Source organism: Lepisma saccharinum, chromosome 21 (genome assembly GCF_977018435.1).
Source record: "Lepisma saccharinum chromosome 21, izLepSacc3.1, whole genome shotgun sequence".
Classification (NCBI taxonomy): Eukaryota; Metazoa; Arthropoda; class Insecta; order Zygentoma; family Lepismatidae; genus Lepisma; species Lepisma saccharinum.
This window is the reverse complement of record NC_139249.1, coordinates 52,917,717-52,933,549: the sequence shown is the minus strand read 5'-3', so window position 1 is coordinate 52,933,549 and position 15,833 is coordinate 52,917,717. Positions and strand designations below refer to the sequence as shown.

Genomic DNA, 15,833 nt, shown 5'->3' with positions numbered 1-15,833 from the left:
ACAGTGCTTTGGATCCCACTTTAAACTGTAGGTTCAGTACCGATTAGCCTATCTGTGCATAAAAGTGGACTCAAAACTCAAAATCAAACTCAAAACTTACCAATTTCGAAACATAAAAAGAAGAACGAGCCTCTGGTTATGCCTGTGGGGAAAACAAACAAAAGACACTCTGTTCGTCACCAATCTAAGTTTATTTACCAAAAGTGGCGACTTAAACATTTTATATAAGAACAAAACCAAAACTTCTAGTCACATTTTGCGACTTGCAACTGCTAATTTCAAGCACTGGTATCCTATTAACAGCACTTCATTGCTTTAACTATGACAAGTATATAATATATGTTTCGTACTGAAATATTTGTGCATAATACAATGCACGGAGTAATTTATCCATCACTGCAGAGAAAATAAAGAACCATCTAAATATTTAAAGGTTAAAGGATTTGTTATTAAATTTTAGTTTGCTATCATGCAATATTCTCTTTCGGTTAATAACTTGTATTTAATGTTCCAAACACTAACTAAACATTAGTTTCCTTCTGACTTCAAGATTGTTTCCCCTAGTTCCGTGGTGTCGGGATACTGCACGTACATATGAGTTAAAGAAGTGAATCTGGTGTTACTGGACAAACACGCGCGCATATAAACACTGAAGAAAGTAAATAACAGCAAACGCTTTGACACTTGTATTTCCTGTTACACACACACACACACACACACATAGCTATATATATATATATATATATATATATATATATATATATATATATATATATATATATATATATATATCCATATGTGTATCTTAGCGATTATGTGTGTAAGGTGCGAACTTCTGATAAGGCGACCAAAAGTCAACCTTACTTCCACGCAGTACACACTAGACTGAATTTTGCAGACGAACGAGGCCCTGGCGACTGGCACTATGTCCAATATAATTCAGTATGTTGTCCTGTGTTTTGTCTCTATATGTGCTGAGTGCCTCTTTGCAGTCTCAGCTTTTAAACGGTCAGAAAATTTTAAGACTATAGTTACAACACGACATTACAGTTATGGTATTTTAGTTATGGTAAGGGGCTGGACACCGTATAGTGTGACGGCTGCGAAATAGCCTTAGTGCTGACGCACCCAAAATTTTAACATCAAATCAAATCTTAGCGATTAACCAAAAGTGACAAAAAAACGAGAAATAGTAAACCAAATCAATGAATCAGTGAGTATATTCCAGGGAGTTATATACCCACTTTTATCTATTTGATTCCTAGGGGAATCGTCCAAAAAATACCGACGATTATATTATATTCATTACGTTAGTACAGTACAGTGAACATGGGTAATAACATCCCATGTAGATTAGTACACAAAAGACTACGAAAAAAAAATGTAAGATATAAAGAAAGAGATAACGTAAAACATTAGAGTATTAAAATACTCGAAACCTGAGGCAGAATTGGAAATAAATTAATGCCGGTATGCTGGTATGCACAGACCTCTCTTTTGATGTAACCTTTTATTTTTCAGTCCTTACGTTTTTAGCACTTTGAAGTTTAACTTCAGTTATATCGCGTTTGTTGGAAGCATGGGCGGAGTTAGCTGTGGGCTAGGGCGACTAAGACCCCCCACATAACCCGACATTATCCCCCCCACCAAACGCATACGACCTTTGCACAAAATAATTAAGGAAAGAGAATCTGCTCAAAATAAAATATAAAATTCGTCACGAAACTTTACATTTTAGAATTAACAATATTGTGTATTATTCTTGTGGTGTGACAGTAACACTTAAGGAGAGAAGTTCATAAGTATCTCTTGATGTAGAAGTGAGCAGAAGGTAGGTCCAGAGAGCGATTTGTATGGGAGACCGCCACAGTCCTCACTCTCTGGTTACGAATGACATTCCAACCAGCAATACTCATTTCTCACTTACTTAGTATGTAAACCAACACTGCATGTTGTTGATGTAACGATATGTTTTGTGATTATTTAACATAATTGATTTTTGCAGATATTATTTATTGGGCAATACTTTTATATTTTCTTTAGTTCTCTATAAAGTTAAAGTTCACGTGCAAAATACACATCTCTCGTTAGTCAGTTTTTCTTAGATATAATGTTGCTCAATAAATGTTGGCAAAACTGATATGCTCCTGTTCATTCCAATTTTGTTTCTGATTTGTCAATAGGCAGTACTGGAATACAATCTGAAGAAACGAAATTTGGGATGTTGTTTATTTCTGTTCCATTGGATACACTTAATAAAGCAATAACGTTGTAAGCGTGCAAGGTAAATAATAATATCTGCATGCAAGGTTTACATTAATGGACACCAATTAATAAATAATACGTGGGCTGTTCAAAAAGAAAAAGAGCGGACTTTTGCAGAACACACTTTATTACCGCAATTACAACATTACACATGGTTGTCCCCAGAGGCGCAACCACGAATGTTTGTCTGGGGGGGGTGTAGTAGTATCAAACACGTTATCATCCCCATGAATTAAGCAAAAAGGGGTAGAAGGCGGTGCTAAAGCATTTCTTTGGAACAAACGATTTGATATATTTTTTTCAAAACGTTCAATTTCATATTAGCTAATAATGGAAAACAAGTACACCAACTGTATTTTTGAATGGCAGTAAATGAATGATAAATGCGTTCCGAAGGTAATTCTTTTTGTACATAGAAGATGTATAACTTTCATCTATAAGATATGTTTTACAGATATGCAACACGGAGCAACTTAAAATAAGAAAATACATATGCAACATGCTAACACAAATTGTGTACGTATTCAAAGTCTATTCAATACATATATACAACACATATTAATTAAGTAGTACATTACAGAAAACAATCACAACGCGAGCAAAGCGAGGAAGAAAATTGTAAGATCCAATTTTTGCAACTATAAACAATATTGATTTAGTAGGGCGCAAATGATTTCACGGGGCGCAATAGCATTCTCTGTCTTACAACATTTTAAATTTAGATCGCTCGGCATCTGTGGCTGACTCCCGCCGTCCCCTAGCTATGGCTCTGAACTTGACGAGGAGTGGCAAAAGCAGGAAAATTTTACGAAATGTATTCTTATTTGCATAATATCTGAAATCGAACACGCAACTGCTTATATGTGCCCACCTACAGGTACCCTTGGCCGTCAACGTTTCCTCTCCACCTAGAATTGTTTTCCATCGAAGGTTTGGGGGAAATGGCCCTCCTGCACCCTCTGTGATTGCGCCACTGATTGTGCCCTTCAAAGTACTCAACCATGCGTGCAATATAGACAGTGTTCCCATCGTTTCTGCCACAGTTCGGACGCCTCTCCTGGAACGCATTTTTGGGGGTATCTTCGATCTGTGTTGTCGCGTTCTGCTGAATTTTGTCTACACTTGCAAAATGACGTGCTTTTAAGTTGCCTTTTTATCTAGGGAAACAGATAAACGTTCGCAGGGCCAAGTCTGGAGAGTAAGGTGGGCAGGGCACGACGGTTATCACATGACCAGTCAAAAAGTGGAAGAAAATCAGTGATGTGTGACTTGGAGCGTTGTCATTGAACAACATCCAACTCTTGTTTTTCCACAGCTAGGCCTTTTTCTGCACACAGCAGATCTCAAAAATTGTCTGACATGACCCGATCCTGATGTCGACTTCCTCAGCAACCTCTCCGGCAGTACAACGACGTCGATGTCCTGCCGTCTTCGAAACGCCGAAACCACTCATGAAATTGCAATCGGCTCATACAGTCCGCTTGCTCAAGCATTTGCCAAGTTTCACGTTAATATTTCCCCAGTTTAAAGCAAATTTCCCCCAGAAACACGCTGCTCCGCCCGTTCCTTCATCTTCACTGCTGTGAAGCGAACGCGACGTGCTTACTTCGGTGGCTCTAACCGAGCTAGTGGTGAGTGTAGCGTGATGCGGCAAGGGACAGTGCGTTTCTGAAGGTTGCCGCTAGAGGATGCCACCTGCCGGAACTCGCTATGAATAATGGTTCGTACACTATGACAAAACTCCGGTCTTTCTTGAACATTGAGATAGTAAACCCCTCTGATAAAATCACAAATCGAACCCTCGGTTGGCGCACATTTTCATTGGACAGAGAGTAAGGACTTACGAAAGACAATATTCACTAACCTGTACAAAATGCTGAACATTGTACAGTGTCTGCAATAAGACGTATCAAAACATGTGTAGGGTCAATCAAGGGGAAAGGCAGATTTTCTTCTTTGGCACTTGAACATGCAAAAGGAAATGATGGTGGTCAGACAAAAAAACTTTTTCAAGAATTTATACGGTGGCCCCCGTGGCGGCGTGGTAACCACATCGCGCAACGACGCCAGGGGTACCGGGTGCAAATCCCGGCCTGAGCATGGATATTTGTGGGTGTCCATACATCAATTTCATCATATCATCACTTATCCCCATCTTCTCAAATTAGTCAAGAGTTGCACAAAAGGCGAAGTAAAATAAACCAAATCAATCAATGAAGATTTTTTACAGAAAGCCAAAAGTGGACTTCTATTGAAGTTGTAGATAAGACAAGTACGTAATTGGTGTAATATCTTCAAGTTTTGTCACGGATATAATTGCAAGTGGTTGTCGGTTGTATTAAAATTAGGAAAATATAAAGTATCCTTCTAGAGATTTTACATTACCTACGAGGTACATACTGAGAGTAATGGCAATAATTTAAAAAAAAAATCAGAATCTATCAATACACGCAAAGTAAATGATCGCAAAATATAAAGTTTACTGAACGCGTCGAGACACTGGGACGTCATTAGCTTTGTTCACAAAGGGGCAGTCAGTTGTTTAAAAATGGCTGACAGTGATGTTTCGTAGCGACAACGTGCTGAGATTGAATTCCTTGTTAAAGAGAGAATTCCTGCTGCTGAAATTCAGAATAGCCTTCAGCGTGCGTATACAGATGTATGCTTGGGTGCTACTAGTGTAAGAAGATGGAAAATAACTTTAAAGAAGGAAACACGAGCTTCAGAGATCAGCCTCGGAGCAGTCACCTACGAACTGCCTTCATGAAATTCAACAATAGAAAGCACACGGGTGCATTCTGGTTGAATTTCTTGAACGTGGATAACTATAAATACTCGCCGTTATATCCAAATACTACAGAAGCTCTTTCATGCATTGCGGGATAAACATCCAGGAAAGATAATCATCGTTCTACACGACAATGAATGTCCACACTCTGCTCAGTTCACCAGGGAGGAAATTTGGAAAATGGGGGCGGGAACTTCTGCCTCACCCTCCCTAGAGTCCCGACAGTGCGCTCTCCGACTATCATCTATTCTGTTTTGTAAAGGAACAGTTACACGGTCAACGCTACCAAATGATTGAGGACGTACAGAACGCAGTGTGGCAGTGTCTGCAAGTAGCTGGAACGGAGTTCTACCGCAAGGGTATTTTAAGCTTCCAGAAAGGTGGGGACAATGCGTGCATGGAAATGCGCCTTTGTTGAAATGTAAAGAAAAGTCTGTAGATTATGATGTAGCACGATTATCTTTAATAAAATGAAACTTGGGTCATGAAAAATTGTTGCTCATTACTTTCACCATGACCCTCGTATGTAGATAGGTCTTTTGAATGTTAAATATTAATTAATTATTAATTAAAAGCATTATAATTTGTTCATTACTATGAACACAGGATCATCCATTAATATAAATATAATTAATATTATAAGATATACAAATGATAACTTCTTTATTCTAAAGAATACGTTTTATATCATAAATTTGCTCCCATCCATAATAGTGTATTTTATTTATTCCTTGCATGCCTGCCCCCGTGGCGGAGTGGTTAGAACATCGCGATACGACGCCAGGGGTCCCGGCTTCGAATCCCGGCATGGATGTTTATGAGTGTGTGCGTTCATCAATTTTATCATCACTCATCCCCATCTTCGCAAATTAGCCAAGAGTGGCACAAAAAACGAAGTAAAAATAAAGCAAATCAATAAATTATTCTTTCATTAAAGTTACACTCTAAAATCAACATGAGCTATCGATGCCAGTGGTCCCGGGCATGGGCATGGGCGTTCTTTGTGAGTGCCCCTTCATCAATTTCATCTTATCATAACTCATTCCCATTGTCGCGATTAGCCAAAAGTATCAGAAAAGCGACGCTAAATAACAAGAATCAGATGAAATGTACATAAACACAGTTCCATTTATTTTGGATGTAACGTTAGTTTATGCCCCACGATGTGAGCGCCACTTAATTTATGCTACCTCCCATTAGCGGTTGAAGTCCTTTATGCCACAGCTATATCTCGAGGGTTATGGGTTCTTCCTTATAATTGTGAATCAGAACAGCAAGTATCTTCTAATGGAGATGACATATATGATGATTATATGATTGTAACTTCCTTTACAATATATGTTTATATTATATTATTTTGTTACACATACATATATATTTATAGCATCCTTCTTTGTATATGAAAAATTTCTCGAGGTACACGAATATGAGTTAGGAAACACAAAATTGTATCGGTCTCTCAACTTCTTACAATTTCATAAATATTCATGCATGAGAACTTAAATTGAAGTAGTTACATCCACCTATATAATTATTATTCTGTCCATTCTTTTCTTTTTACGTTAGCAATAGTTGTTAACTATCTTATACGTTGTATTTTATGTTTCTATTAACAATTATATAAGCAGAAACAATAATTTTAACTTTCTATCCTAGTGCTGCCATCTATTTTTAACTTCAGTGAAGTTTATACGCACTGACCTCTCCTGGCACGTAACATAGATAAGATGTTGGGATCACCTGTTTCCTAAGAAGAATGGCCACTATGATTTTCGTAACAGATGAAACCATGAATAACGTTAGCCCCAATTAGCCCACTTATGTGGGCTGACGGAACTCCGCCTAGTCGCTGAATTCAAGATATTGAAGCAGAATCATGTATTCTTTTTCTATTTGACATCCATTCGCTGCCAATTTAGGTTAACTGCTACAATTAGGGTGGGAAATGATGTAATGAAATTGATGAAGGGGCAGCCATAAACGCTCAACAATCCACAGGCTATAACCTAGAGCCGTTGTCTGAAAAATACCTAAAAGTTGATTTATTTATTGAATATGATATTTTGGGTGCTTCCGTCCTTAAGCTATTTTGAACCCACCACGTAAGGGTCCAGTCGCTTACCATAAATAAAATATAACTAATATAACATAACTGTAACGTCGAGGGTCTAGAATATTATTACTTGGGTTAAACAAATAAGTTATTTGTTATTGTAGTCCTTTTTTCTTTTATACTATATTTGATAACAGATGTAAGCAAATGGTTACGTGTAAGGAAAGGCATTAATTAAAGCCTTAACTTCGCCATGTACCAAAGCCGATATATAAATAAATAAAAGCTGAGGCCGTATACACACATAAGGAGAAAACACATGACAACAGACACACACCCCGTCGAGGATTATACAATGACGTCGCGTGGGTTCACATACGAGTGTTCACAATAATGTTTTTGTACTGAATTTACTTCTCTCCCTTCTAACTTCATCTTCAATGGAAAAGTGAGAATTACAATTCAACATATTTTCAACAACTTTCCCCCAAAATCACGCTATATTTGAGGTAATATAAGATTTTTTAATACAATTAACACCCTTTTAATTACGTTATTTATAATTAGTAATGGTTAGTCCAAACTAATTAGTATAGCTCAGGTATGTACAACTCAATACTACCATGCATCGCAATCTACATTTTGATACACGAACCATGTGTTAACCAACTACATTCATTCAGCATTGAAAGCACGTGCATCGCTAGCGGGACGCGTCCTCCCAAGAGTCCAGAAAAAGTGTGTATGTAAGATATTTGAGAATTATACAATATTCCCCCCGCCCACAATATCTCTGTTGCGATGCTTATGATTGAAGTACCAGCCAATGTGACATTGCTTATATTCTTTCTTCCCTCATATTTCGTATTCTTCCTCCTAGCATAATTTGCCATGGTTCAGAGAGATTGATTTTTGACCATTTAAAGAAGGGGTTCCCAAACTTCTTCGCTTCACGGCGCCCTTGGTGTTTCAAGATTTTTCCGCGGCGCCCAAGTCAGAATGTAGGCCTATGTAACACATGCAACGCTCTGTTACTTGTAAGGTTGCTTGCTTTTAGTAAAAAAATAAACACATATTTCAAATTCAGTACTAAAGAAGCACATATTTGAAACATTCATATTATTGACTAATCACTCATTGGAAATATTGGAACATTTCGTGGCGCCCCAAGGTATTAAATCGGGGTATTACGACCACCAAATTGTTATTTCATTGAAGAAATTTATCAGGAGGTGTTCTAGAAAACACAAACAGTATGCATTCTGGAATGTATATTCTCTAGTTTACATTAATGAGAACACAAACGAGTAGGAATATAATGCAAAGCCAAAAACAACAATGAATTGAAAGGTAGGTTGCCCCTTTGCTGGGTAATAAGGACCAGCCAATGCGGTATCAAGGACCGGTCCGCTTTTGAATGGTACGTTCTTCTATTTTGAAACACAATAATCTTGAACTACGTCACACAAGTCTTGTGTGTTCATTCCAAAACCCCACTGAGGAAATAGAATGAAGCATTGCTCTAATTGTGATTCTTCTGCAGCTGCTAGTGCATTAGTCGCCCCAGGATGCGCTTTTAACTTCATACAGCCGCTCAGCAGTTCTTTATGGCGTTTTCGCGCGTCTGCCTTTTGGCTGGTTCCGTTTCCCGGTCTTAACTACGCAGCTTAGACGCATTTGTTTGCAGATTACTATTTACACAAACAAAAGAGTATCACAGACCGTACACACAGCTGGTGTACCTGCCGCTTCGCATTTCTTTTCGTTTTTTATGAAATTCTAGCACACGGTCCTTAATGCCCCGCGGTCCTTAATACCCCGGTTTACCTAAACACCTATTCATTGTCGTCATTAACATGGCTACAATCCTTGCTCTCATACATTGCACGAAACGAATCGTTCCGGAGGCAGTCTTTTGGATTCGAGTCCATAATATATGTGCAAATGGTAACAAACTCCCAGGATGTGTCCTTTGCCCATGCATGCATTCAGGTGAATTGATCAATCACAAGTACTGGCCCATGATAAAAGATTAACTTATCTTTTAGATCATATATTTATATGCATATTTGTAAATGCATCTATCGCGAACAAGACTACTTGCTGATTTGCCCGAATAAGTATCTCAAGAACACACGTTACGTATGCGCTTTCATTTGCTTGAAATCGGCCAGGTTTGGCGAATTCTCGTTAAAGTTTACAACTATTTTGCACAGACATTTTCGAGAACCCCTAGACATGCCTTGTATAGTTACACTCTGGTGCCGAATGTAAGAAGTATTGCCGCTTGCATCAGTGTTCGCACAGCAAAGTGAACATCTTCGGGTATAGTGGCCAACAACACCTTAGCTGCCAGTTCTATGCAACACGCACAGCAATTGTGTTCAACGCTCTCCGTGGAACACCGTAGGAGTCATTGTTACCAACTATCTAGAAATGTTATCAGACGTGAAAGAAGTCTTGTCAGAGTAAATTGTGTGTATATACTCGTACATCAACCAAAGATATTTTTCGAATAAATATATGTGTGTGTGTGTATTTAATATGTACGTACGTAATTTAAGACATATACATGAGTGTTCACGTGCTCATGCGAACATTATCAGGATACGCGCCTGGGATTATACTGGCCGAAGGCCCAGACGCCAGAGCCTCGTTAGTGTGCAAAATGCAGTCCAGGGTGTACTACGTGGAAGTGAGGTTAACAATCGGGTGTACTATGTGGCGTACACCCTACCTAGAAGTCAAATCAAGGGGTACATTACATACAGCATGTTACAGAGTGTAAACTGATATATTTCGTTTTATGTGTCTGGTGATTTTGAAAAGCCTTGGCATTCCTGAATTTCTAAAATTGCGCCACGAATCACCATTTTCTAAAACGGTGAATACTTTGAACAGCGAACACACTAACCTGGTAATACGTATACTTGAAAGTCATGACAACCTAGGTGGCCAAGTTTGAAATAGTTAAACATTTTATCAGAAGGCCGTATAATAGTAGAGGAAACTAACGAGAAAAAATGGCCTAACCCGGAAATAATTGCAACCAGGCCTGTACCCAAGGAGGTGGGGGGCAGGGGGCCATGTTCCCACCATCGAGCCATGAAAAAATTTAATTTGAACGTACAAAATCTGAAAAAAATTACGTTGACTGTCTTTCAAATTTTGCATGAATTTAGATTTTGTCCTTGCCCAAATTAATAGGTTGTTTCTGGAGAGAGGCAGGTTCTAGAAGTCTGCAGTCTGCAATATTGGGCTATTTTAGTTCTATAACCATTGATGCAAGGCTATCAGACGTTTCGATTTAATCAGGATACGTCTCGGCTCGGAGACAACTTGTTATAAGGGAAGAAAGATACTACAGACATTTTACTGGTTATGTAGGACTTTCTGTAGAATACTGTGTACATTATTAAAATTGTCTGACCATTTTATGAGTCAAAAACAGTTGTTTGACATTCGACAAATAGGAATCACTTGATTGTTGAATGGTTTCATCTATTACAGTGTTACTAATGTTTCACATAATTAGAATAGGGGGGAATTTTCTATACTCTTTACATTATGGAAGAAAGGTTCCCCAATGACTGCAATACAAAACCAACCATATAAGGGACAGTAAGCTCTCCACCCGCACCGCAAGGTCTGTGATCCCTTTTCGCCACCACTGAGCAGAAGGATAAAAAAACCTTTGTTTTCTTTCTCCAACATCAGGGGTTTTCTGCAACTGATGTTCATTCTGCCACTCAATGGCTTAGGGTTAATTAATATTACGTAAATAGGAAAACCACTTCACAGCAGAATCGTTGCTATATTTTTGGGGCACAAAATTGCCTGAAGTACTTTAAACATATATTGTTATTTATCCAAAGCATTCAAGACATTTAGTACATTATTATTTACGAAATTCTGTCAATCGGAATTTGTTTTACTGCAACTTTTATTCTTTTGTACTTGTAATTGTCTTGAACATTAAATACACAGTGGTGTGACCGTACAACAGACAACTTTCACAGTGTGCAGAGGAAATCAAGGCCAAAAAATTCGATCCTACGAGCCGTTGAAAATAACATTTTCTATCCCACACCTGTCCTCATTTAATAGCTTCTTGGTTGCCACTGCCATTTATTTTTACTGTCGAATAAGATTCTAAAAGTAAAAATACACCATAGAAACAATATTATGCCAGCAGGCACACTGCGAGGGTCAAGTCACTTAGCCGTTGCCTTCAGATAATTTATTTACAGGGTTTGCATGACTCCAAAGTCCTGGATAGCTGGAGGAGTAAGGAAAACAGGGCTAGGACTGAGGTCATTGGAAACAAATGATTCTTTTTAAATAAAGGCTTTCAAAACCTGGAAATGTCAGGGGAATTAAGTGATTTTATCTTCGCAGAATTTGTAACCGGAAACGCCTTTCGTTTTATCTTCCCAACAATCTTCCTTTTTGAGTAATATTGTTTATAAAAAGGTTATTTCATTTATTTTCAACAATGTTCAACAAACGTGATTCATTTGATTAACTTACAAAGTTGAAGTGTAACTCTTATTTTTTAGCATGTTAAATCATTACACGGTTATGTAGAATACCTGGAAAGTCAGGTACTTTGCAAGATAGGTGTGAACCCTCATCTATCAACTCCACACACGCACTCCAAATGTTTGGGGAAAATCGGCCATATCGGAAAATGGCGTCAAAGGTAATGAAACGGGAAAAATGGCCTTACAGAAATAATTGCAACATAAATATTTATTTTTTTGTGCCAGAATTTGCCGAATGGTATAGTGAATAAGATATTAAAAATCCGACTTCCAAATGTTTGGGGAAAGTCCGCCATATTGAGAAATAGCGTCAACGGTAATAATTGCAAAGCTTTTTTTTTTTTGCACCAGATTGTGCGGAATGTTATATAGTGAATAATATATTAAAAATCAACCTTCCAAATGTTTGGGGAAAATCCGTCATGTTGGAAAGTGGCGGCAAAGGTAAAGCTTTCCGCGCTTTCCAGAATCCACCGGTGGACGCGCTGTTGCACCGCTGATGCACGCTTCGGCTTTTCCTATTTCACCGGTGCGTAAGGTAGCCGCACCGTACAGTACAGTACAGTACTGCTTGCGTGACGCCAGTGTCTGTCCGCCATGTGCAAGGAGTAGGCTGTTTGTTGTCAGTGCAGTTTGTTAGGATCCTATTTCATTTAATTTTTGTTGTGGTTCTCGGCGTGCTGTGTCGACTAACGTTTAAGACTTTCTGTGTTAAAATTGGTAAGATAGTAATACAATATACTATACTATTATTACTGTCTGCTATGTCTAGAACAAGCCCTACGTGTAAACAGTACAGTTTATTCGTTTTGCTAGGAGCCACTTTTTTCCTTAACGATCTCGATCTGGCGGTATAGCCCATACTGAATCGAGCGGTATGGGCCTAATAGTAACATGATTTTATCTCAGGGGACGATGCCAAAGTTTAAGAAGCCTGCAGGTGAAGGCCATGGAGAATGGTCCGCTGATATCATGAACTTAGAGAACAAAATGTCGGTCCGGACTTCTGAAGAACGACATAATGTAGCAAGATCCAGTGTGCGAATTAACGGGCTGGGGGGGGGGGGACCTGCATTTCCCCCTCACAAAGAATTTTTATCCCCTGCAAAAGACAATTATTTTTATCCCTGCCAGGGCTGTTTTCATCTCCATCAATGGAAATGGAATTGAAACCATATAGTCTACCATTTATTAACATTTGTGTCCATTAATGGTCCAGTTGTGATACATTTCCTCGTTGAAGAGTATGTAGCATTGTGAATTGAAAAAAGAATAAAACCATTTTGAAACGGAACAATTAACCGAGCCAACAGCAGACTGTTTTCCATTAAAGTTTTCATGGTGTAGTTCTGATATTTGCCATGTATTCAAGTTCACCAAAGACTTGTAGGGAGGTTCACAATAGAAATTTGGTCATATTTTCGGTATTACTAGTTCGATACCTGTTTTTGTGTATGAGTTTAGGTTTTCCTAGAATGTAAATATTCTACTGTTTCAAAATTACGTGTAAATGTCATCATAAAATGTAAGGTCCTAGTTTAGAACCAATTTGCTATTACTATTAGAACCGCCAGGCAATAACTGGCCGGTAACATTACAAATTGTCATACCCCCCTCCCCACAAAAAAAACCTACCTCCCGAAATGAAATCACAAACACACCACTGAGTGTGCATTCTCCAAAAGCAAAAAGTTTAATTTAGTACAGTGCTTAAATCTATGCTTTGTTTATCAATATTTGTCAATAGATCCATCTTCAATATGTTATCTAGCAACAAGTTTGTAAAATAAATTAATTCATGCTTTGCATATTTATAATTATTATATATTATTTGCTTCTTACAAACTGTTCCAGGCGACTAAATTCACGCTTCTAGATCATGAATGTTGGGAGGGGGAGTCTAACCGGTTCGTCGACTGTCCCCCTGAAAATTGGCATTCTTCATTTCAAGTCATGAACATAAAGAAAGCTTGTTTCTTAATTGGTAATAGCAGAAATAAGACCCAATTAGCTTGTATCTGAACAGAATGAACAAAGTGAAAACTGCGATAGATAAAAACTTCAGTGTAAAATAAAGGAATCTAGTAATATTTTCATATTCTACTAAAGAATAAATGGTTCCACAATAATAACAATTCCAAATAACGAATTATATGAAAGGTTAAACAACAAAGTTTAGGAATTTTTAAAGCTTTTTCTTCCATGAGATGTGTACAATTATATAACAAAATTGAGTAACTAGTAATTTTAGTACACAAACTTATGGAATATAAAAAAAATATATGAAAAGTGTTTGGCTAGATTATGACGAGACTAGGCTAACGAGGCTTCCCCACCTCTATGTGTCCCCACACACTACGTCCGAATCACAAGAATTACTTTGGACACACCCGTCAGGTAGCGCACGGCAACGCAACATTGTGATTGCCCTTGCGAACACATTCCATACAAGCGTCAAATAAAAAAATGAATATCAACCAAAAAAAAAATACTTCAACCCAAGATGTTAAGAAGGAACAGCCATGGTTAAATTTCAGACAACCCTCCTAATTATACAACGAATTCAAATGCCCCGCAAGCTCGACGAGAACCTCCCCAGCTGAAAGGAAAATGATGCATTAGTACAAAGTGAAATGTTACATCAGATCTGAAAATGCATCTACATGCTTATTTTCAACCATCTTGCATTTACGAAGAACATATGTTATAAAGGAAAATTGATTTTTTAAAAAAGCAATTGTACTGAGCTTGTACATAAATTGTACATAACTTTCGTTGGGGCATGAGATTACAAACCAAATAACATGAAATGGACTCGTCCATTCACAATAATGTCTTCCTACGTTATTTCACTGGCCTTGCGTTAAAATATCATTGTAACCAAAAGCATTAACTTCTACAATAATATTATTTATCATTTGGTACTTTGTTGCATTATAGTAATTGAGATGATAGAACGACGTAGAACAGTGTACTACAACATTGGCACTGTTTACGTGAATAAATATTGTCCGGCAAGTTGAAATATCAAGTCGCAGTTACAAGTGAAGGAAATGCATTTGTAAAATTAATATCATACAATGTCTTATGATTTTGTCACATATAAGTATCAATGACTTGCACGAAAACAAACGATTACATCAAAGTTAGTTCGTTCGTGTGCTATTATTCTAGGCACACGATTACCATTGTACATTTAACGAATGCAATATCAAGTTCTCAAATATGCGTTCCACAAAGTACTGGACGTGAACACTCTTATCCAGATCTATATCAGTACGCGAATGTACATGACGTTAGTAAACAAATAATAATAAATTACAAGAAGCTCCAACTTTCGTGCATATATACTGACATTGATCCCACGCGCATAAAAGTTCGTGCACGTAAATCCTATCCTACGAAATCCTGCAAGTTGTTTATCAACCTTGTATGTTTAAGAATACTATAACAAGCCTACCTTAGCAAAAAGAAAGACGACTGACCTTACAGCAACTTCCTTTCCATGCGTTCCGATTTCAGATTATCACAGTGAACAGTTCCTCACTGATATAATTACGGTTAAAACAACACAATTTACCAAGGAATATAGATACCATTTACAGAGTTCAAAACTATATCAATCCATGGTCTGGCTATTCCGTTCCCTGAATATCCCCCTCTTTCACGCACTTTTCGTAATTCGAAATTCCTTATACAAATTCCTCGTGCACTTTTAACTACAAAACTTAGAAGAGAGCACACAACAAAACATGATTTCACCATAAAACACATTAATCGTATTATGTACATCGAATTTATAAAATTACTTACATAAATCCCAACCAACGTGCAATGACGTCACACTTTAAATGTCTTTTTCAACAGCCAATGTTCCAGTGTGGCCAGGTTCTGCCTAAAGTTACAAATCGCTTGACTCGACGAAGGTACCAAGTTTACATGGGATAAAAATCATTATAAAGAATGGCCCAAATACTTAATTATTGATATAAAACGAGAATGTTCCCAAAATTGAACAAAAAAGACATCGGAGCCATCTATTGACAATTTTTTTAAGATTCTTTAAACACGTCTTTTGCGATATTTCTTTACCTTTAATATTATACCTATGTTAATGACACAATTAACTCAATTTATGACTATGGTCATAAGATATCTGAGTAGAAAAGTCTTCCCAACTGCC

The 15,833-nt window shown here is 37.6% G+C and overlaps 1 protein-coding gene across 1 annotated transcript in view; it reads right to left on the bottom strand.

The window, feature by feature from the left end:
* Positions 1-15,263, bottom strand: part of LOC146004532 (transient receptor potential cation channel subfamily A member 1-like) — an 80,079-nt gene extending 64,816 nt beyond the window's left edge. Inside the window, exon 1 of the mRNA XM_083143418.1 lies at positions 15,136-15,263. The gene's annotated coding sequence lies outside the window, so the exon portion shown is untranslated. The remainder of the gene's footprint in view (positions 1-15,135) is intronic.
* Positions 15,264-15,833: the final 570 nt, after the last annotated feature.